The 25,034-nt window shown below is 35.7% G+C and overlaps 1 long non-coding RNA gene across 2 annotated transcripts in view; it reads left to right on the top strand.

The window, feature by feature from the left end:
• LOC142621813 (uncharacterized) overlaps window positions 1-25,034 on the top strand; it is a 39,734-nt gene that overhangs the window by 8,149 nt on the left and 6,551 nt on the right. The window contains exons 2-3 of one of the 2 annotated variants that reach the window (XR_012841840.1): window positions 16,147-16,320; window positions 19,727-19,872. This is a non-coding gene — a long non-coding RNA (uncharacterized LOC142621813). Of the gene's footprint in view, window positions 1-16,146; window positions 16,627-19,726; window positions 19,873-25,034 lie in introns of those variants that run through there. The other variant, XR_012841839.1, reaches the window with a different exon arrangement.

The following is a 25,034-nucleotide window of genomic DNA, read 5'->3' as shown; positions in this document are numbered from 1 at the left end:
TATTAATTTGATTAATTAATAAACTTAGCTAATTAATCAATTAATTCATCACAAGGGGTCAATATATTTTTGGCCTATCACTAGGTATTGAGAATGATGAAGCTATAGCGAGAAATGACTATGAGAAGAAGGATTTGAAATTTTGAAAGAAGCAAATCTTCATTTCATGATTCAGTGTGTTTTTCTTGATGAGCTTCAATGAATTAGAACCTTCAATTCATAGCAGAGGGATGAAGACCGGTAGATGGGTATGTTAGATGAGAATGGCGGATGAGAATTTATTTATTTTTTGGTAGGAAATGTTGATGAGAATGTTTGGCATTGTTAGGACATATGTGATTGGATGTTAGGAGCATATGTCAACATTTTATGTATTGGCTAATCCTTTGACTAATTACACTTTACTTACAATTAGGTAGATCTAGGATGTGTTTAATACTTCAAAAAATAAGGTTTTCAAGTTCAAGTGTTAAAGGCATGCAAGTCTGTCCAAGATCAAGTGAGAAAGTACTAGATTTTAAATCTTGATAGCTAGCTTGACAACTAGTATCTATCGAGGTTTAAAAGTTGTTGAAGCCCGTGGCTCGACAGCTAGCTCGATAGATGGCTATCTATCGAGGTTTATGAAACTTAGTTTTTCAAAACTGTTTTTAATTCAATCTATGAGTATGTGTTTGGGCTTTCTTTTCTCACAACCCTAAACATATATAAGGATTATTTTAAGGGCTGTCACAGGTTGCACAGTTAAGAGCATAGTTGCACAAGAGCATAATTCCACAAGAGTGACTGGAATCCTAATTTATCTTAGTTCATCTTGAAGAAGATGCTGTGTTCGTACACCGTAGGGTTTTGTGATCAAGAAACTTCATGATCTTCATTGTATGATGAACAAAAGAACTTTGCCACCAACATCCTTCTCAAGTTGGTGATCAAGTCACATACTAGGATCCGCGCATCTTTTGGTTAGTCACGTACTGGGAACCGTGCAATACAATGAGAGATTGTCACTACAAAACAAGTCCAATTGGGTATTAGGGTAATGGTTCAACTGTAGGTTGGTATAAGGTATTAGGATTCCTTTACTTGTAATTGCTTGTTTTGATAATAGTGGATTCTCGGGAGTGGTGACCTTAAAATCACCTAGTGGGATTTTTGCCTCGGAGGTTTTCCCTATTCGTAAACAAATCACCATGTCATTTAATTTCCACTGCATATTTAGTTATTTGGTGATTTATTTGTGCTGTCACGTACTTTACATGTTAATTTGATTAATTAATTAAACTTGGCTAATTAATCAATTAATTCATCACTAGAGGTCAATACGTTTTTGGCCTATCAAGTGGTATTAGAGCAGGCACACTCTGATTAGGGTTTAATCTTTGCTGTATGATCCATTGACCCCTGTTTGTCATGGATAGAGGATAGTCACTTATTGTACCTCCTTTATTTGATGGAACTAACTATGCATACTAGAAAGTACGCATGAGAGCTTTCTTGCAGTCATTAGATGAGAAAGTGTGGCAAGCTGTGGAAATAGGTTGGACCAAGCTGAATGAGGCATCAATCGACTGGGATGATGCAAAGATCGAGATAGCAAATTTCAACAGCAGGACATTGAATGCCTTATTCAGTGCGGTCACAAATGAGGAGTTTAGGAAGATCTCCTCCACTGAAACTGCAAAGGAGGCGTGGACCATTCTCCAGACAACCTATGAAGGAACTAAGGCTATGAAGGATTCGAAGCTTTAGAGGCCCACTACTAGCTTCAAAGAAATGAAGATGGAGGAGGATGAGTCATTTGATGACTTCTATGCTAGGCTCAAGGACATAGTGAACTCAGCTTTCAATCTTGGGGAAACCATTCCCGAACCCAAGATTGTGAGAAAGGTGCTCAGATCTCTGCCTGAGAGATTTCATGCCAAGATCATCGCCATTGAGGAATCAAAGGATATTGACAAAATTCCTTTGATAGAGCTTGTTGTAAATTTGCAGACCTATGAGTTGGGTTTATCTAGGCTCGAGAAGTCAAGCAAGAGTAAGATCATGGCATTGAAGGCCAAGAGCAGTCATGGATGAGTCTTTCGATGATGAAGATTCTAAAATGAAGTCCTACATCACCCGGCAGTTCAAGAAGTTCATGAAGAATGCTAATGCAAAGGGCTTCGACAAGGACCGTAGGCAATCAAGTTCTTCATAGTCTGAGAGCCAAGACAAAGAGAAGAAGGATGCTAGGGATGGCGGCTAGTATACTGTTCCTTTAGGACCCAAGTGTTTCAGGTGTCAAGGCTTCGGTTATATGAAACAAAAGTGCCCTACCTATCTCAAGTCCACTGGGAAAAGTAAGGCACTTGCTGCAACCTTGAGCGACACTAAACCTGATTCTGAAAATGAAGATGATGGAATCCTAAATGCCTTCACCGTCATTGTTAATCCTACTGAAGGGGTTGTAAAAGATGTGGATGAAGAAGAAAACTTGGTGGAATCAAAATTTGAGAAAATGAATGAGCAAGATGACATCCACACAGCCTATGCAAAGCTATACAAGGTCTTAGAAAAATATGAGAAGCTCTATAGGTTGGCGACCAAGAAGCTAGTGAAGTCGAGCTTGAACAACAACAACTCTCCACAAAGTTTGATGAAGCCAATCAGACCATTAGAGCGCTGAGATTTGAAAACAATTTCTTGGCCGAGAATACTAAGAAGCTTGAGGTGGAACTGTTCCAAGTGAGAGCTCAGTTGGAGAGGACCTCAAGTGCAAAGCTTGATGAGATGCTCAGCATGCAAAAATCTGCCTCTGATCGAACTAGTTTAGGGTATGATTTTTCTTCTCCTAATATTGCTTCTTCTAGTACTACTATTTTTGTTTCTCCAGCTAACAATATTGATTCTGAGAATAATGATGCTAAAATTGTGATAGCTAGTGAGAACATAAACAAGGGTAAATATATCTTAAGAGCACCCTCTAAGCTTGCTAAGAAAGAAACCAAAAACCCTATGGCTAAGAAGTGTAATGCTCAAAAGTCTAAAGAGAAGAAGCAGCATCTCTGTCATCACTGTGGTGCAGCTAGACATACTCGACCTAATTACTATAAGTGGTTAGCCACTTAATAGAGGAGCAACATGATTTTGTCGGGAAACTAGAATCAGCTTCCATCCTCCCTTGCTCCTCTTGGAGATCTACTCAAAGCCCTCGTGTTCCTTTCAAACTTGAACAATTTCAATTCTTCCCCCTTACCACCGGTTCAAGGGTTTGCTCAAAGGAAAGGTTCCTCCAAAGTATGGAAAGAAAAAGGCTCCAAGTGATTCTGTCACTTTTTTTCATTCTCTCCCTCCTTTTGTTATATTTGCATTACTTGTGTGTTTTGCTTTCTTATTTTGAGACAATATAGTTTTTATGCATTGCTTTATTTGGCATGTTTTTATTTGGTTGTTTTTTAGTTTTGTTTTTATTTTGTTTTTCATTCATAAAAATAAAAAAAAATTGAAAAATACAAAAATACAAAAACAGTGTGTGTTTGTGTACATTGGTACTTGTGTACCTTGAATGGCCAAAGAAACAAAGTTTTCTAAACTTTGTATCTCTTGTAGCTTAGATAATCATCTCTATGCACAACTAAGCAAGTGAGTTTTGTGGCTCGTGTTTGTGATGAGTAAAATTAAGTGATCTCTTGTACTTAACACTCGTATCACTCTTTTTGATGGGAATGACTAGAAAATCCTAAAAGAAAAGCATAAATAACTATTTCACCACTGTTGCCCTCCAATCTTGAAATGATATATGTATGCTTTGGCATAGCAAAAGTGCAATGTTAAAAAGCTTAACATAATTGGGTATTTCTTTTCTCTCTCTTATATACCCATGCATGATATGCTTAACAAAAGAAAAATATGCAAAGAAAAATAAAAGCAAAAAGATCAAAATGCTTTATATGTGATTGCAAGCGTGTATTTTAGGAGATGTGGAAGTTATAGGATGTACCTCGAAGGTGATAGTCCCCATCAAGCAGTTATGATCGTGTGTGAGTTAAAGTGATTTTCTCATATCTCAAATCGTCATAATATAGAGACACTTATGCAATCTTGCGATGTTTTCACACACAACACGCAATATTCTTTGCTACTTTTGATACATGTGCAGGTACAATGTGATTTGGCCATCACAAGGTTTACATGTGTTGATGTAAGCTCACTGAACTGTTTTAACTTGTTTTTGAAATATAGAATTAGTTAGACTTGTTGTGTGTGTGTGTGTTTTGGATCTAAATGCATGACATTTATTTTAATTAAGAGATGATTTTGAGAGCTTAAAATGCTGTTTGGATCTTTGGTTGATTAGCATGCTTGATTTCATTCATATCTGTGTTTTTCTCTTCCTTGAAAAACTATTTTTGAGCAATCTCGATAGCTTCTCAATAGCTTTCGACAGCTAGGCTATCTATCGAGACCCTTCAGCTTTTCTTTATCGCAATCTCAATAGCTCTTGATAGCTAGCTCGATCAATCGAGAAACTTTCTGTCTCCTCGATAGCTACTTGATAGCTACCTCGATCCATTGAGCTTCTTTGTTGAGAAACCTCTCGTTAGATCCTCGATAGCTGGTTCGACAGCTGAAAAACGCCTTTTTAAAGCTCGATAGCTATCGATTGATCGAGCTTTAAGAAGTTTCTATATAAAGAGGCATCGCAATTTCAAATCTCATTCCCTTGATTTCTCTTGATACTTTAAACCTCTTCACCTCCCAAAACACTTCTCAAGCACTCCAAACTTCTTCCTCACTTCTTTTTCAGCCTCAAGGTCTTTGTTCCTCATCTGGTATGATACTTTCTTCATCTTTATCATGCATTTTCATGATCTTTGACCTAACTTTTGGGGGTTTTTGAAATTGTTTGAGATTTTTCAAAACTTTTCAGTTTTGTTAAAATTTTGGGATGGGTTTTTGTTAAAATGATCTTCAAACTTCATGCATTGCATCACATGTGCATTATAACAATGTTTCATGCATTTTAGATATGTGTTTACCTTGTTACTGTTTTATGTGTTGGTAGGTTTGGATTAGGTTGAGCCTATGATGAATTTATATTTACATGTCACATGTTCATGCATTCTCATGCATACATACCTTCAATTCTATATATTTTGATATATGTGTTGCTTGGCACTTTTCTGATTATCCCTCTCTCTCTCTCTCTCTCTTGTTAGTTGCATCATGGCACCTAAACATAAATCCACTCTGTCTCAGAACCCTCTTCATTCCGGGGCATCTTCTTCTTCTTTTGTATCTCCACCGACGTCCAAGGATGAGAGTGACAATGGCTCCGGTAGTGATGATGCTGATGAGGGTTATGATGCTGGCTCGCCTAGTGATGATGAGATGTCTACTTGATGTACTTACCCCTATGTCACTTGTGACAAAAAGGGGGAATAGTTTTGAGATGAGAGTAGTCATACTCATAAGGGGAGGGATAGTTTAGGAGATAGGGGGAGTGTTCATATTTTTGAAGGATGTAGTGAGGATTTTGATGTATCTTTTTCTTTTCTCTCTATTTTAGATACATTGTTCATGTACCTTAGGTCTTGTGACCATTTGACATACATTGTACTTATATTTGGTTTATATATTTTTTCATGTATGTTATTTCACCTATCTTTCCATGTGTTGTTTCTTTTCTCTCTTTATACACATGTTTCTTATATATTATATGCAATCTTTTATTTCTGTCTCACACTAAGATGCCTTGATGAGTTTTGTTTAAGTGTTTCAAAAATACAGGTTCAAGTGTTAAATCCATGCAAGTTTGTCCAAGAATCAAGTAAGGAAGTGCTGAATTTTAAATCTTGACAGCTAGCTCGATAGCTAGTATCTATCGAGGTTTAAAAGCTGTTGAAGCTCGTGGCTCAACAGCTAGCTCGATAGATGGCTATCTATCGAGGTTTATGAAACTCAGTTTTTTAGAGCTGTTTTTCATCCAATCCGTGAGTATGTGTTTGGGCTTTCTTTTCTCATAACCCTAAACATATATAAGGATTAATTTAAGGGTCATCACAGGTTGCACAATCAAGAGCACAGTTGCACAAGAGTATAATTCCACAAAAGTGATTGGAACCCTAGTTTGCCCTAGTTTATCTTGAAGAAGTTGTTGTGTTTGAACACCATAGGGTTTTGTGACCAAGCAACTTCATGATCATCATCGTGTGATGAACAGAAGAACTTTGCAACCAACATCTTTCTCAAGTTGGTGATCAAGTCGCGTACTGGGATCCGCACATCTTTTGGTTAGTCACATACTAGGAGTTGTGCAATACAAGGAGAGATTGTCACTATAGAACAAGTCCAATTGGGTATTGGGATAAGGGTTCAACTGTAGGTTGGTATAAGGTACTGAGATTCCTTTACTTGTAACCGCTTATTTTGATAATAGTGGATTCTCGGGAGTGATGATCTTAAAATCACCCGGTGGGGTTATTGCCTCAGAGTTTTTCCCCATTAATAAACAAATCACCGTGTCATTTAATTTCCGCTGCATGTTTAGTTATTTGGTGATTTGTTTGTGCTACCACGTACTTTACATGTTAATTTGATTAATTAATTAAACTTGGCTAATTAATCAATTAATCCATCACTATGGGAATAAGTTTTTGGCCTATCATTCTGTCTCTCTGAATGTCCTTTTTTATTTTCAAATTTTGGTCCAGACTTCTTTGATTTTGAGTACATTTGAGTTTGTAATTTTGACCATAAACTTGAACTGATTTCATATATTTTTGAAATGTGAACACGATTTTTGTCATTGGTTGGTTGGTGGAACCATTTGATAGTTTGTTGACTTTTTTTTAAAAATTTTTCTTGCCAACTACTTTAGTAGAAGTTTTCTACATAAGAGTTTGTGAAATTAGCTTTGTCCATTACTTAGGCATTCTTTGCCTTTAGCCTCCTTCTCTTGCTTTCAAGATTTTTTTTCTTCATGTTTCTCATTTCTTTGTACTTGTTGGCTAGAAATTGATGCTTTTGTTTTTTCTTTTAGAAGATTTTTTTTTCTAGACATGCCATGAAATTTTCTTCTAACAAATTCTTTGTTGCATTTCATTGATAGCAACGTTCTTGCAGTGACATATGCCTTCATGTTGTCACATTCTTTTCCTGCAACAACAATCTTTTAGTGATATCCGTCTTTGCAACGACGTTTCCATAAGGATATTTAGCTAGGCCACAATGCTATCGCCAATACTTGTCTTTGAAGTCATACTAGCTTTTGTGCTGGCAATGAAGCAATACTAGCACTTATTTTTGTATGAAGGTGCTCCACACTTGTCTTTGTAGCGTAGCGACACCAATTGTCTTTACTGTAAAGTTGCACTAACATTCACCTTTGTTGAGAAGCTGCATCAACACTCATCTTTGTAAGAAAGCTATATCAACATTCTTCTTTGCATTGATAATGCACCAACACTTATCTCTGCCATGAAGATGCGTCAACACTTCATTTGCACCGAAGTCACACTAACATTGGCCTTTATAATGAAATTGCATTAGCACCAATTTTCAGAGGCAACAAAGTTCAAACATTGAGGGTACATAGCATTGTAGCCAGACATCAAGATTTCAGAGATGCCAACAAGAATTTGAAGATGCAAGGAGCTCTCATTAAGACTTCAAAGATGCAAGGAGATGCCAACAAAACCTTGAAGTTTCAAGAAGCTCCCATTAAGACTTTGAGGATACAAAGAGATCCTAACAAAACCTTGAAGATGAGAGAAGAATGCAATTGTCACAATGTCAATTTTTCTTTTAAATTTTCTACCTGTGATGGCACTAAGTTCCTCCCTTAGTCTTAGTCAATACACTACACACACACTATAGGAACACTCAAAATAGAATCATTATGGGAATTCACACACACACAGTACACATAGTATTTACAGGGCACCAACCCCAACCTTTATTACTCAACATTCAAGTACAAATGAAGCCTGGAGAATACACACGAAATTCTCTAAGGCAAATACACTCTCTGCTGTTGACAACCCTAACAGCCAAGTCTACATAAACAGAAATAACTGTCACGACAGTTACTTCCAAGGCTTTAACATTGCACGAACATGCCCTTAGAGGAGAGATGATGCAACACCAACTCCAAATGCTGGAGGAAGGTGACGTTGTCCAAATTTTATAGACATGATGTGAAACAACACCACTCAGTAGGGAGATGATGTGGTTCAAATTTCAGAGCTGTGAAATGGCACCTAGAAGAGAGACAATGTAGCCTAGACTTGAGATGTACAAGAAGATGCCCTCAGGAGATAAGTGATGCAAAGCGTACTTTAGAGATGTGGGAGGTGATGGAAATATGATATGTTTGTATCATATACAAAACATACGCAGCGGAAAAATAACGGATCTACTTCATTCATAAATGTTGATATGCACTATGTAAGTTTAAGAATTTGAGAACAAGAGAGTGTACCTTGGAGCGGTGAATTTCAAAATTGAAGATCAGAAGCACTTAGGAACACTTTCAATCTTCACTCCAATTCCACTAACACCCAAGATGTGTGATCTCTCAATTAGTTTTAAAGGGAGAATGTCAAAGTGTCTAACATTTCTTACACCACTTCGCAATAGTGTTCATACAATTCTCTCTACAAAAAATTCTGTATGTTTTTCCCTTTGTATCTAACTGATTATCGAATTGGGCTGACCTTTTGGGCTTTTCCAATTGGGCTTAAGTGTGTGGCTCGGAGTGAGACCAAAAGGGACCAATAAGACACTAGCTCCAATAGGCCTTAGGCTTTTCTGTCAACTCTTGACAAGTCCAAAGTTACCATTAACTATATTTAATACCACTATATAAAGATAGTTGCACTCTAGGCCTTATTTATAAATTATATCCCAAGACTTTATTGTACATGCAACCCCTTTATAAAATATTCGTAGTAATACAAAGTCATGAAAGTAGACTGCCACTTTGTAGATTACTACATCTTAATCCTTGAGTGTCTGATTTAATCCTTTTAAGTTATTCATCATATATTTATGAAATCCAATTTCATAAATATATACTCTAGTAACTATTTACTAAAGTAGTTAGGCCAACATTCTGAATAACAAACCCATTAAACTTATCTCAAGGGAATATTTTGTATCTCCGTTAAGAGACTATGAATTTCATCCTGAGAATATATGTTCCATCAACATTAAATGTTGTTGCCCAACATTAAATGTGGTTGCCCAACATACTGAGGTTTCGACTGTAACTCAAGATCTCACTCCTGATATATCAAAGCAACCTACACCTCATGATCAAGTCCATTATTCTCTCAGTATTAAGAGTTCATGCAAATATAAGTCGTGAATTTATTATTCATTTGACAGTCGTTAGGAGAATAATAAATCTCACAGCGGTCCAGTTCAATATGTCTTAATTCTTAAAACATATCAACATACCATCTAGAAATCTCCATTTCCATGATCAAGACAAATCATCTTAGTTGATATGTTATAGTCTTCGCAGATATGTTGTAGTCTTCACAAGAAGATCAAAACCCTCCATGTAGTACTTGCATAGTTCATAAGAGTACTCGTCAGAGTCCTTATAATCCTACACTACCGTGGCCCCAACATTCTGTAGCTTCAACTCCAAGTCACCAATTTGCTTTTCCTTCAACTTGTAGAAGTCCTTCTCCACTGGTAGGCTTTTCTCCAGGGTTGCCATACGCTCCTTGTCATTCTCAGCTTCAGCAGCGAGGATGGCAACCTTATTCTTGAATGTCTCATTCTCAGCAGATAAAGACTTGATCAGAGGCTCAGATGTAGCCACCTTCTTTTCCAAGTCCAAGAACTTCCCAAAGACGAACAAAGACTCTTCCAAAGCCTGCAAAGAACCTCCCTTAGCAGGAATAAAGCAAAGGAAAAGAAGAAGCAAAGATGGCCTACAACGCTTACCTGCACAAGCTTCTAAATGTGAGATGGCATCTCCTCGCTGGACGACTTCGCCATCAAAGGACACAAATCATCCACAAAAAGTTCCTCGTGGGCCTTCAAAGCCATTACATCAGCATCGTCCTAGAAGGTAGGAAGGAAAGATTTACCACCTGATTTCTTCTTCTTCCTAATCTCCTCTCCACCAGAGGCAATTATCTCCAATGATGAAGTGGGAGAGGCAGGGCGCTTGGTAAGAGGAGGCGTTTTCATGGGATCTTTCTTAAAGACGTCACTAGCTTTCTTCTTGGACAAAAGGCCACTGACGGTTCCGCCCTTGGCCTTCTTCTCTTGAACTTTAGGTAACTTCTACTTACTAAACCTAGTATTCATTCCTGAAAGGACGAAGAAAAGGATTTTTTTTTTTTTTTTTAAATCACTTACTCTTTTTCACAACTTCCAAGTCTTTCCGAACCTTAGTAGATGGTTTCATGCCCAAGAAATGAAGAAATAAAGATTAAGAAGAGACGAGCTCATCAAAATCCTTGACGGTCTCCAAATATTCCCTTAATTTTTCAACGCGAAGTTGGTATATTTTCTTTAGACAACTACAAAACAAGAATACGAGTAAGTCACCTATCACCCTCACTCCTAGAAAAAGGGAAAAACAACTAAAAAGACAAGGAAGATGCACCAGATACGGGAACTCCCCAACTACGAAAAAACTTAGGGGCTTCGTCCAAGTCCTCACCAAGGACGGACTCCCAACAGCTTCCAAAGATAAAAAAGAAATTTGGCTTCCAGGAATGAAAGTAATGTAGTACCTTGAACCTCTAAGGGATGCAACCGAAGAAAGCCCCCACAAATCAATGTGTACTAACTCCAATTTTTCAACCTTCAGTATCCTGCCAGTTTTCAAGAAGCTCACATTTTTCTGCTTTTCTATGATGCAGCTTTCACATATGTCAAAATCAATGGACTTTAATTCTGGTAGTTTTTCTCTTGACAACGGCATCTTCATCCCTTTCTCACTCATGTGACCAAGTCTGCGGTGCCATAGGCTTGTATCAGTACTTGTTTCAACAACTACAATTGTGTCTCTTGGACTTGAGGTCATATATAGAGTACTAGTCTTCTTTCCACGAGCCAATACTTTGGCTTCCTTTGTAACCTTCCAAGTACTACCAACAAATAGTATTGCATGCCCTTCATCATCAAGTTTTCCAATAGAAATCAGGTTCCTCCTCAGGTTAGGAATATGTTGAACCTTCTCCAGTAACTAAATAGATCCATTGGACAGCAGTATCCGGACGTCTCCCATACCCACAACATCCAAGGTTGCACCATCTGCCAAATACACCTTACCAAAATCACCTGCAACATAATTCTGTATGATTTCTCGATGTGGAGTGGTATGAAACAAAGCTCATGGGTCCAAAACCCAATCATCAAGTGGACTGTCTACTGCAAGAAGTAATGCATCTTGTACCTCTTTTGTTACAGCATTAGCAGAATCATCTTCATTCTTCTTTTTAGGACTTTTGCATTGCCTCCTAAAGTGACATGTTTTACCATAGTTCCAGCATTGTACTTGTTGGCCTGATCTAGATTTGCTTCTGTTCTGATTAGAATTTCTAGATTTTGATTTGCCCCGATTTGAATTTCTATCATTACCTCTACCTCTTGTCTCAAGGTTTAGGGATCTTGAGGTTTAACCTACATCTCTTCTGCGAATCTCCTCAGCTAGAATTAAATCTTGTATGTCATTGTACTTCAGCTTTTCTTTTCCTGTAGAATTGATATCTGCCATCCTCATTGCCTTCCAACTATTTGGCAAAGAAGCCAAAACGATCAGTGCACGAATCTCATCATCAAAATCAATTTCTACAGACGACAATTGATTTGTGATAGTGTTAAATTCATTCAGATGTTGTGCTATTGATGCGTTCTCTACCATCTTTAGATTGAACAGTTTCTTCATCAGATGCACCTTGTTGTTTCCTAACGGCTTTTCATACATGCCAGACAAAGCCTTCATCGGATCTGCTATGGTCTTCTCCTTTACAACAATGTGTGCAACAGACCTAGACAGAGTTAACCTGATAACTCCCAGTACCTGTTTGTCAAGAAGATCCCATTCCTCATCCAAAGTCCGTGCCATCGAACTTTTCTATTCTAGACGCCTTTCTTGCTTTCTCTGTCTTTGCTCCCACTTAAACCTAACCCTAGGCTATGATACCAATTGTAGGGAATTAACACGAACTTCCCAAACCTGTGAGAACAAAAATAGAGAAAATACATGCCAAAGAAAAATAATCACACACATAAGACAGTATTTACATGATTCAACAATTTGCCTACGTCCATGGAGTTACAGGAATTTCACTATTATCAGGAAAAAATACAAGTACGGCCATACAGTTTTCACTCTCTCAAAACAACAACCAAAAAACCCTAATCACCAAAAAACCCTATTCACAATGGGCTATGGCTTGGGCCTATCAGCCCAAGCCTCCGCTCCATGGACTAAGTCTTAGAAAATCTCCCATTAAAAACCACGCAACATTATTTCGGGTTGGGTCGGGTCGTCAAACGAATCAAACACAACTAGGCTCCACAAAAGCCCAACATCGTTGATAATCATGGGTTTGGTTTTGGGTTGAAATTTCTACTATTTTTTTTTTATTGTATATGGTAGATAAAACATCTTTATTTTTTTGGAAAAAAATCAAAGATGCAACCTATGCCTTCTAGTCTAGGGAACGATAAATTTTTATCTGGTATGTTATATATAAATTTGTTGAATTTGGTTTGGTTTTAAAGTAGAATTTGGAGATTCTATAAATTTTGAAGTTTTAAGTCTTGGGGTTTTTGGTATTTACGTCTTAGTAGGTTGATCTTAATTCTTCATCTTAAATGTTTTTTAATTAGGTTCATGTGATTTTATTGTTTTCTTATTAAAAGCTATATTTTTGGTTGATTAATTATTTGTTTGGATAAATTTCAATTAATTTTTTTTCAAAATGTCTATTTACACATTGTTGGATTTTTTTTCAGAGTTAATAGTTTTTTCGTGCATTGCACGGGTTAGCGACTAGTCAATATATATATATATAATCGCAGCCTTTGAAGCTCCCACAGTTTTCCACGTCAACATTTATTTATTTATTTTCAAATTTTTTTTTTATCCAGTCTTTTATGCGACTCAAAACTCTCTCGAACCTATATATGCATTCCCTTCTCAAAAAAACAAAAAAAAAAAAACCTATACACATTCTTAAAACCCAAAACCCTAACCTTTCAGCTCTCTCTCTCTCTCCGCTTTGTCTTGGGTCCTTTCGTTTCCTCTCTCTCTCTTTATTCCTCAAACCTCTGCCTTACAAGCCATCGCTATTCGCTCATTTGCTCAGTTTAAAGCTTTATCTTAGCTTGCTTTGCTCACTCTTCGCTGATTTCGGCGTATTTTCAAGTAATCTATACGATTTCACACCAAATCTGAAATTGTCTGCTTTTTTTCATTAAAAAAATATACAGATTGCATTAGATGGTTGAATTAGAACTTTGTTTCAGAAAATTAGGGTTCGTTTTCTTCTTCTTCTATTTCTTATTTTTTGAGATTTTCTATCAAAATTGCATAAAGTTGATTTTTTTTTTTAATCAAACCTAGGGTTCGATTTGATTAATTAGCAATCAATTAATGCTGAGTGCTTCGACTTTTTGTGTGTGTGTGTGTGTGTGTGTGTGTGTGTGTTCGGATCTGTAAAACTATTTGTTGAATTGAGTAAAATCTCTATGGATTTTCAGTGGACTAGAAATTTAACTAGGGTTTCATAAATTTTGTTCAGTTACTGATTTGCTTGATTCTAATTTGATCATTTTTTTGTTGATTTTGCTTTTGAGTCCGTTTGATCTATATGTATATTTGTGTTCTGTTTGTGTGTATATGTGTACATACTATGTATGTATTTAAGCTTCGCTGAAATTAATGCTATTTGTTTCATATTGTTCTGTCGGTTTTGTATTTGGTGACTAGGTTTCTGTGTTTGTGTGGTTGGCTTCAATGTTTTGCTTAATGAAATGATTTGGGACATGATATTTTCTGAACTCTGTTTTTAGTTTTTAACTACCTTGATTTAAAGCTTTGAGAACTTCTGATTTGTTCACTTGATTGTGGTTTACTTTTATGCCAAAATGAGTGGTGCTTAGAAAAGATGTATTTTCTTTTGGGGAAAACAGATATTCTAATGTAAAGTTCACATCGTTTGTAAATCTTTGTAAGCTGGAATTTTTATTTTAGTCTACCACCAAGAGTATTTAAGTTTTTTATTTTTATTTTTTATTTTGGGTTGATTGTCTTTGATTTAGGTATTTGAGTTATTGGTTTTGTTTAAGGTTGAATGATGAACAAAAATGAAAAGAATTGCACAATCGAAGACACCTACAACCCTACATAGAGATGAAGCAAAGAATGGTTTTTATTTTTATTTATATTGGTTTCTTTTGGATTGTATGTAGCAATTGAAATTTTAGATACAGTAGGTTTGGATAGATTGGTGATTGATTAGAGTTTAAATTTCGTGTTGTTGATGAATTTGGGATACCCAGATTTATTTTTAATTTTTATGGATGACCAAGTTTGTGATTTTTTTGGTATAAATAGTTATGTGGTTTGGTATTTGTTGTTTCATATTTTGCAGCAAAGTGAAAAGAAATCAAGTTAATGCTTCTATGTCATGTAAGGTTTTGTTGATTACAATTAAGGCTTAGTTGATTTGTTGAGTTGACTAATGGTTGCTCTATTATTTTAGGTGTTGATTTTTTTATGCATGCTGAGGTTGTTCCATTTTGTTAGAAATTACCAGCCAAGAGGCTTTAGGCTTTGCTTTGAGGACTTGTGTATTTATACTATAAAATTGTTTCTTTCCCTGCCTTTGTATTGATAAGTAAAAGCTGTTAATAAATGTGTGGCCTTTCAAAAAGCCACACGTTGCTTGATTCCTTTGTTTAAAGTTCCGTTGTAAAGGCTTAATGGAGTTGCAACTTATTATTGAGAAAAGATTGTTTACCCACCAATTCATGAACTTTTTTGGGTTTGACATGTTGGATTATATTCTCAAAATTTTAATTGAGCATCTGTATGGGTGTTGAGGAAAAAAAATAGTGAAGCAAAAGTAAATGGAAGAACAATCAGTTGTGAAGGGTTTTTTTAGAGACGTTGGTGAACTATGAGTTTTGCTTTGTTAATGTTCAAATTCACTGTTGTGAACATGATATTCTCTCTCTCTCTCTCTCTCTCTCTCTCTCTCTCTCTCTCTCTCTCTCTCATGTTTTTATTGGTATAATAGTTGAAAGAGTGATATAAGAATTGGTATCCTTTGTGAAAATAGGCCAACCCTAAGTGTTTGACAAAATGTCTCAATGAAATTAGAATCAGTGTAGATTAAGGCTTGGTAAAAAATTTACATTTGTTTCATGCAATAAAAAATTTACATTTGTTTTGTGAAAGTCTTCTATTTTGGATTGGTAAAAACTAGAATATGTTTGGATTGGTTGAAAAAGTCTAGAATTTTTTATTGCTCTCTTTATATGTTATTATGCTGTTAAGTTTAGTATTTCAGGTTATTAGTTGCTATAAGTTGATTTTTTGGGTTATCTTTGAATTACAGCTAGTACTGTTGGTGAGAATTTGTATTGCAACTCCCAACTAGAACTGTGATTTATAATTTTGTTAATAGAGAACTATAAGCATTTAGAATTTTGGTTAAGAGCAATGATTTTTGTTGATAAGTTCTTTGGAATTTTGGTTTTCTTTTTAGATGTTGTGCTTTTATTTAAGCAATCATTTTAAAAGGCTAAAAATGATGCTGCAACCTATGACCTCACTACATAAAATTATTTTTATTTGAATATATGTAGCATAAATGGCAAAACTATGTAATAGCACTCTAATGCTATGCTTTGGATATCGCCTTATAATGCTAGGCTCTATCTAAAATTTTCTTATGGAATAGATGTATTGAACACATCTTTATATGTATGTAGGATTGACCTATGTAAGCTCCACATACATATTCATATTGGTATATTCAATTTGTGTTTGCCTATTGGGTTTGTGTGTGACCTTGGGTCCTTGCTATCTAATTGTTACTTACTTTCTCTCTCTAAAGGCTAAATACTTTGATATGTTGAGTTATTTGGGTTTTGTTTGAATGGTTTCACTATTTTTTGCAGGTAATCTGGTGCTAATCAGGGACTGTTGCTTTACTCAAATTGTATCTACCGACCCTTCTAAGAAGCCTTCAAATATGTCTCTGAAAACCTGATCAGAGCATGATTTGGTCCCACTAATTCCTGCAAGCCTGAGTATGAGTCCTCCATGACCAGCGGTTGCACTTCAAATCCAAGGTTTTCTTTCTTCAATTATATTGAATTGGGAAATTCTAGCTCTTTGTATTATAGATTTATATTGTTGTTGACTAATTTTTTGATTAAATTTGTTTTCTCATGATCTATTCAACCGATACAGTCCATGAACTTGGTTTAGTTGCTATAGATGTTAGTTTGTATGAAAGTGTGACTATTGTTGTCAAATAGCATTTGTTGGGCCAACTAATGAGGAAAACAAAAAAAGAAGAGAACAAAATGAGTTAAATGGGAATTGAAACATGTTCTAACACGCTTCCAGTACACCTAACAACTTCAAAAATAAAATGTGTTAAATAGGAATGAAAAGATTGTTTTTATTCCCATTTGGAACTTGTACACCACGACGTGTTGGGTGTACTGCAAAGAATCTTTTCATTCCCATTTAGGGCATGTACACCGCCTATTTGAAAAAAAATCTCACTCCCTCTTGATTTATTTAGAATTTTATAGTTTACTCTTGCATTATTTTAAGTCAACTTCATGGTTTGTGTCTCTTGGTTTTGGTTGTCATAGGATTGCTAACACATTGAAACACCACCCATGCTCTAATCCTACATTAAAACAAAAAATGCTATGGACTGTTAACTAACCAAGCATGGCAAGTGTCCAAGAAAATAATATAGTAACTATGGGGAGAAAAAGGGCCAAGGTGGGCACATGGGCCTTTGAACTGTAGCATGGAGGGCCGACCTGCTCCAGAATTAAACTCTACGAATTGGCCCATACGCCGAGGGTCTGAGAATACAACCGAGGGCGAGCTTCTCCTCGGACAGGCCCAAGAGAACTCAAAGCTTCATTATGAAGGTCAAATCACAACTCTGGAAGGACCAATGGTTAAAGGGGGAAACCCTGAACCTTCTCGATGCACCAGTGTTAAGGAAAATATCAAGAGCAAAGGCTGCCACCTCCGCATTAAAGACTCTGCATCTACCTTCCTGGCCGCATTAATGGGGAAGTGACCCCTGAACAGTAGGGCTGAAACTTCTAGTCACTAGCCAAAAGGCATCAAGGAAGGAAGTATTTAAAGGGGGTGAAGGCCAAAGAGAAAGGGGGGGAGGAACTAAAAAAGAGAATTAAGAACTGTAACCTTGAAAGAAGAAAGAGAATTAATACAAAAATAGTCCTCGGTTCACGTCCGAGGAGGTCTATTTGCAATTATCGTTTATTGTTTATAAGTATTTGAAACTTCTAGCCTGTTATCAAATTCTCAGTAGTTCTAACCTAGGTTCGAAACCCACACTCTACAAATTTCATTGTTTAAGGCTCATTGGGCCTGAGCCCGTAGTTGTCTTTGGGTCCAGGTGCAATTGTGCACTTACAGTAACATTATCCCATTGCTTTTAATTTATTTCTCCTTCCCCCAATTCCACACAGATACTTTCACATATTTGATCAAACAAGTCCACGCATTACACCACAATGACTCACTAAATGCATTGTATGTAATTGTGGTAGATTTGGTTTTGATTTAGAATTGGTTTTATAGTGGTTGAAACCCTAATTTGGGTCCATTTCTATATACAACCCTCTATATACATCAACTGGTAAGGTTTTTGTTTTCCCTTTTTAAAATTTGGATTTTAAATATGACTTAGGTTTTGATATTGTGGTGTATTGGTTTTGATTTAGGAAATTAGGTTAGTCTATGGTCAACATAAAAGGGGTTTGCCTAAGAGATCATTTGGGAAGAACATGCACTTGGCATTAATTTGTAAAGTGTATTTTTGTTGTTTTTTTTTTTTTTTTTCATGTGGGTTTGTGGACAAATATCAATGAGTATTCACCTCTTACATGGTATATGTATACATGTTATTTTTAGATCTGTAATTAATGTTTTGGTCAATTTCACCATTGCCTTTGGTGATTATTATGTATAAGCTACACTTACATCGTTAGTTGAAGGAGTGGTATTCCTTTGCAAAGCAGCCAATAAATATACAGCTATCAACTTCATTTTCTTTTGTTCTTCCATGAAGATAAGGGGGATGCATGTTCACAAAGCTTGATGTGCAGGTTTAAAGAAAAGATATGAGATTCTAGAAGGAAAATGTTTGGATCTAGATTGTCATAGCATTGAGCAACCGTGATAGCTATTGCAATTGTTATTGGCTTCTATGTAAATTAAATGCCTACAACAAATATAGATGTGACAATAGTGTTTATTGGAATTCTTTTGACAGTATTTGATCTACAAAATACATTAGAGCGAAAAGTGAATTTATGTTGTGAGACTGATTTACAATTAATATGAAGTATGTTTTCATTGTTTCAAAATTGAATTTGGATTTTGACCTTGAGCCAAGTAAACATACAAAGATTGCAATCCTTTGCAAATAGATTTCCCATTGTCTTAATGTTGCTTTAGTTTTCAACATTATTTTCTATAAAAAAAAAAGTTTTTTCTTTCTTTCTTTTTCAACGTCTTTTTTTTTCTTTCCTTTTCTTGGTGGGAAAATCAGCATTTCCTTGATTCTTTTAGCTTTTTCTTTTAATATGAGGTTGATTAACTAAATATTCATTTAACTAGCTTTTTCTTTTAATGTGAGGTTGATTAATTAAATATTTATTTAAGTATCTCCTGCATTGCAGTGGTTAGCGACTAGTATAATATAAAATAAATCCTAGTCTAGTTTACTTAAATTATTGTCTATACCAATAATTTAATTTAATTTTTAAACCATTATTATCAATTAAACAAACAATTAAAAAAAAACTATTTTATCAAATTATAATTAATTTAAGCAACAAAACATTCGCAGCTAATGCCATGATAATGATGCTACTACAGTCGACAAAGTCTAATCTAGTACAAACTTATCTCAGCAAAAAATAAGTAAATAAATCAAGCACAAACTTAAATAATAAAATTAATTTTTTTTTTAAAGAGAGTTTCAGCTTATGAAGTCCGCTTCTGATGAGCGAGTGCCCTTTATTATCAGACTAAGATAATAATCAGTTTTTGGTGTAGGCAGGGATTGAACCCCAGATCTCTTATATAACTATCAGAGACCTTACTAGTAGAGCTCACTAGAACCCACTAGTTTGTATAATAAAATTAAACCTATCAAGTCTACTGGTGGTTTAATTTAAATCACAAAATCAATTATCTTTACTTACTCTACTTTCCATAATCAAAGTGCCAAACGGCTTTCACTCTACCAAAACGTAAGCAGAATTAGCCCAAAAAAAAAGAAAAATCAGAACATGGAGAGAGACCCCTACCCATTCCTTTCGTTCACAGGGGAGATATAGGCCAAAAATGGGCTGCGTTTTTATTTTTTACCAACTTTTTTTTGGACCAACTTAAGATTTGAAGAAGTATTTTTAATACACACAAAAAAAAAAAAGGGAGAAACTGACATTTATGTATACAATTTTTCGATAGCACTCACAGTCACACTCAGAAATTCCAAAACAAATGGCTGTTCGTCTCTCTTGGCGATCATGGCAATCGCATATCTTTTCGTCTCTCGGCGCGGCGGTCTCGATTAGGTACGAATTGGTTCTCTTTCTTCTACGCCTATGCCTCGGGTACTTTTCTACACAATCTGCGATTTATTCATTGTTTGTGAAAAGCATAATGGTTTTTTTGATTCTTCATTCATTGTTTGTGGTTACAGTTTGTTTTAAATTTTTTTTTTCTGCAACTTAGAACCGATTTGCGTGACCGGAAAATGGCGGTTTCGTCGCCAATTACGGTTTGAGAATTTGACTTGCTTCGTTGAATTGAATAGTGAAATATGTAACTTGTACTGAAGATCTGTGCAGTAGTTTATGAATTCGTAAGTTCAACATGGAATTCTCTTTCTTTTTTGGTTTGTTTGAAAATTTGAGAGTGGGCACTTGACCTAAACAGGATTGAATTTCTCATGTAATGTCGATGATGCGGATTTGTGTTTTGTATAGATGATATATTGTTGGTTTTTTGTTAGGTCGCCAATAGGATTAGGTGTTTATGGGTTATTTATCCAGATATGCTAAGTGTTTTTTGTGTAGATCATGTATGGGCTTCTTGTAAAGTAATGTGTTTCTTGATGCCTAAGTCCCATGCTGTTAATGACTTAATTCGATTTAGTTAATAATTGTTATTTCTCAATGCATTTGCTGCAAACTCTGAATTAGTATTCATGAATAGTTGTCTCTCTACTTATGACTAGACTAGATTTCTCATGGTTCATTTTCCAGACACATGAGTAATTGAATACCCCACACCGAAGTTGTAGTCACGCTAATTAGTCACAATTAGAGTCTGTTTGTGATCTGCTTATTTTGTTGAAACTGAAAACTTTTTGCTGAAAATAGACATAAATGGGTTTCGAAAAACCCCTTACTTGTTTAGATTTCTTTATTGTACTTCTCAAAACCCAAGAATAAGAAGAAAAACAAGAATGATCCAACTCATGCACGCAGTCACTAATTAGATGTTGCAACGAGCCTCGTCGCGGATGTTTTCGTCGAGTGGGCAGCGGGTTTGGAGACTGAGATGGCTTTTGGCTATTGTTGCGGTGGGGAGATGAGTTTGTGGAGGCTTTGACGAAATGGGGTTTTGGGAAATGGGGTTTTGGAGATGGGGTTTTGGGTTTGATGGAGAAGGAGGAGGTAGATGAAGAAGAAGAACAAGAATCATCGCTCCTCATCAGTAGGCTAATAGAAATCACTAAGTAAGGAATCAGACATGGGTTGCACAAAAAGTAGAAAAAATTGAGTGATAAGAAGTTGAAAAAAATGTGTCAAATGGGTGGGTATAGGAAATTGAGGTATTTTAAGTGATGAGCGATGAGTGAAGAAAATTGAATAAGGAGTGAAGAGTGATAGAAAAAGAAAAAAAAAATCCAAAGAAAGATGAGTAAAAAAAAAAGGGTATGTTAGGTAATTGTTTTTTCCTCTTATTTTCTGTTTCCAAAAACAATTTTCTATTTTTGAGACTAAAAACCTTGTTTGGTAACCCAAAATGAACAGAACTGTTCTCAAGTCCAAACTCAATTGTGAAGGAAAATGAAAACATGCAACAGACTGTTTTTAATTTTAAATTTTTAAAATTCAATGAAAACATGCCTTTAATTTAATGAATTTGTCTCATTTAATGAGTTAACATTAGAATTCAAATTCCAATAACAACATATTTTAGTACTTTTTATTTTTTTCTTCAAAAAAGTAACCAAACATGTTTTTTATTTTAAAAATACAGGAAAATAGTTGTTTCTTTATATTCCCAAAAACAAGTTTTTGAAAATAAAAAACAAAAGGTGTTACCAAACATAACCTCAATTTTTTGTAGCAATTGATGTCTCAGCCAATTGCAAGAATGCACGTCCAACATATTAACTTCCCTTGATATGGACATTATTCATACGTGCATCAAACATGAGTATTAAGAAAAGTCATTTGAACAAAATAAAATAGAAATTCAACTTTGTGTATCAACATTTATGTAAACTTTTTGAAAAAGAAATCATGACTTTAATCTACTCATACAAATTCATATGGCAATCTGCTGCCAAACACACATGCCTTGGTTTACTGTACGTTTCTTTTTATTAAATAATCTAGACCTAAAAACATAAAAATAAATAATACAAAAATGATTGTATCATGGATTAGACACTTTTTTTTTTTTTTTTATAAGTGAAAAACACTGTTCAAGTTCAAAAATACTAACTACCAATTAACTAACTACATGGCTATACAAAAATGACAGCTGTTATTAACTAACTACCCTACAACAGCAACTATCCAATTAAAGGTAGTAACAACCACACTAATTCAGCTAACAGGAGAGCCTGCATCAGCTGAACAAGTGCGTAACTTGGATGTGACTAATTCAGCCACACTAATGCGCAATCGATCATTAATCAAATAAGACCAAACTATATTGCTCTGAATATAGAATAGGTTTTCTCTTCATTTTCAGCTTGAGGTAACACACAGACACTCACCATCTATAATGGAAAGCAGGAACTAAGAACTATATAGCGCAGAATGATGGAACAAGATTAGTGTCCCAAGTTTTACTAAGAATTTTGCTGTTGAGGTTGACCCTTTTGAAAGAGCTCTCAAATCCAGTTACCTAATTTAAAGAAGTGATTATAATAAACATCAGGGAATGAGAATTTCCTTCAATCAATCACCCTAACCATCCCCCAAAGGGGGTCCAGGAGTAATAAACCGGTCATTGTTTACTACTCACCAGTCTTTGTTTGAAACTTGAAAGTCTCTCAAGTCATCAGCATGTTCATTCAAGAAGATCAACCAGAGACATTTTGTTGCCTATCTTAATTTAAGTTCTATTACCACCTAAACCAACGAGAACTACTATTGGAATTATCTTTACCCGACTATAAGCATGTGATATATACATTACCTGAAAGTGTAGTAAAAGAAAGAATACTAAATAACTTGGACAGAAACACTCATCTCTTTTTATTCTCAAACCACAATCCCACCTCCCAACTCAGATCAGACCAGGGGGAATTGGAATATGATCTCTTAATTCATTGTCATCGATTCAGCCAAGAATGCAATTATAAATCATGAACAAAACATAATTGCACCTTAAAAAGAGATATTGCCAATAACAAAGAAGAAGTATAGCCACTGTTAATGTTAAGGAACTAGTTAATTGTATAGCATTTAGTAGTTAATTGTATAGCATTTGGATAATTGAATAGCATTGCAAGGGTGTGTGACTGACTGTGCTTAAGTGAGATGTGCTAAGTGAGTTAGTTGTGACAGTTTTGTTAGTTAGAGCAGTTGGGTTGTTATCAGTTAATTAGTTTGTTAGTTTGGCGGGAAGACTTGTGACTTGTATAAAGATGTGGAATGATATGAGAAAGGGTAAGAAGAGAATTAGATCAACTTCCTCTATTCTATTTCTGTCTTTTCTCTCCCTCTCTTTCTGCTTGGAGGCAGTTACCCTCGAAGTATCTAGAAATTCCCAAAATTCTGTTTTCCTTTTCCTTTCTCTGTTTTTCATTCTTTCCTTCCTAATTTTCTGATTAGCCAAACACTTAACAATTGGCATCAAAGTCCTGCAACCATGACTAGATCTTCTTCTTACATCAACAAATCCTTGTCTCTTCTCAAAACCACCACAAACCACCATGCTCATTCACTACAAGAGATCAATCAACAGTTGAATGCTAACACTCAACAATTGAATGCAATTAGCCTAGCCCTGCAAAAACTCACTGAAGTAGAGGAACAGAGGCAAATAGTTGCATCCTTAAAGTCTTCATCTCAGACCCCAAGAACTCCAGTATCACATGCTGTTACTCTACCTATCTCGAATTTGTCAGAGTGTGAAACTTGATTTTTCACGATTCAAGGGAGATGACCCTGCATCTTGGTTGTATAAGGCTAATCAATATTTCAATTTTTATCAAACACCACTGAGTGAAAGGTTGTTAATGGCTTCCTTCCACGTGGACGGAGATGCCTTGATCAGGTTTCCAAGATAGTGATGAGACTGGGATGTTTGCAACTTGTGAGGGATTTGTAGAAGCTTTGTTGACAAGGTTTAGGAGCTAGAGTACTGTGTATGAAGATCCTATGGAATCACCCACAAGATTGAAGCAGTCAAGTAGTGTGGTGGTTTACAAAGGGCAATTTGAAGCCTTATCAAACAGGATTAGAGGTCTGTCAGATAGCCATAAACGGAGTTGTTTTTTAAGTGGTCTCAAAGATGAGGTGAGATTACCTGTGAAGATGCTTAATCCCAAGAATCTTAATGAAGCATTTGGATTAGCCAAAAATCAAGAAGAATACCTGAACAGTAGCCGCAGAAGTCAGAGACCTACAATTGATTACACTAAGCCTTCCATTTTGGGTCCAAAACCTAATGTGAAGTTGGATTCCAGATATAGGCTTCCCTTACAATAGTTATCACCTGCTTAGATGGAGGAGAGAAGAAGAAAAGGACTTTGTTTCAACTGTGATGAGAAGTTTCAACCTGGACACCAATGTAAGTCAGCCAAACTCTTCTTGTTAGAAGGTTTATTTCATTTTCAAGAATCTAGTTCAAATGTCTAGATAGTTGAATGTGATGATTATGAGGCTACCTTATTACCATTAGATGGAGATAATTCTGAAGATAATAAATCTGATATTGAGAAGGGTGTGGCTGAAATTACTTTATATGCTTTATTGGGTAGTCCTTCACCTGGTACCACGAGAGTTAAGGGTAAGATTAATGGTCACTGGGTTACTATCTTAATTGACACGGGTAGCACGCACAATTTCTTGGATACTGATATCTTAGCTACTTTACAACTTTCATTAGATCCTACCTTAACATTAGAGGTGAAAGTGGCTAGTGGTGCTACCATTTAGACTCAAGGTGTGTGTGCCAATGTTAGAGTTTCAGTGCAAGGGCATGCTTTTGCAGTGGATTTGAATGTGTTGCCTCTTGCCTCTTGCCTCTTGGTGATTGTGAATTGGTTTTAGCCACTCAATGGCTTAGAACCTTGGATGTTATCCAATGGGATTTTAGGGCTATGTTTATGAAGTTCCAACACTTGGGTGCCACAATGACTTTGGTAGGTATGCACCCTACTGATCACTCTCTACAAGAAGGTGACCAATTTTTTAGAAAGCTTGTCAGAAAAGGCATTCTGTTGCAGATTGTGTCTTTGGGATCTGCTACTTCATCTGCACAGCCATGTGACCCTGCTATTGAGTAGCTCTTATCTGAGTTT

The sequence above is a fragment of the Castanea sativa genome, chromosome 1 (genome assembly GCF_040712315.1).
Source record: "Castanea sativa cultivar Marrone di Chiusa Pesio chromosome 1, ASM4071231v1".
NCBI classification, from domain to species: Eukaryota; Viridiplantae; Streptophyta; class Magnoliopsida; order Fagales; family Fagaceae; genus Castanea; species Castanea sativa.
Note: the sequence above shows the minus strand (reverse complement) of the source record. Positions and strands in the feature narration are given on the sequence as shown.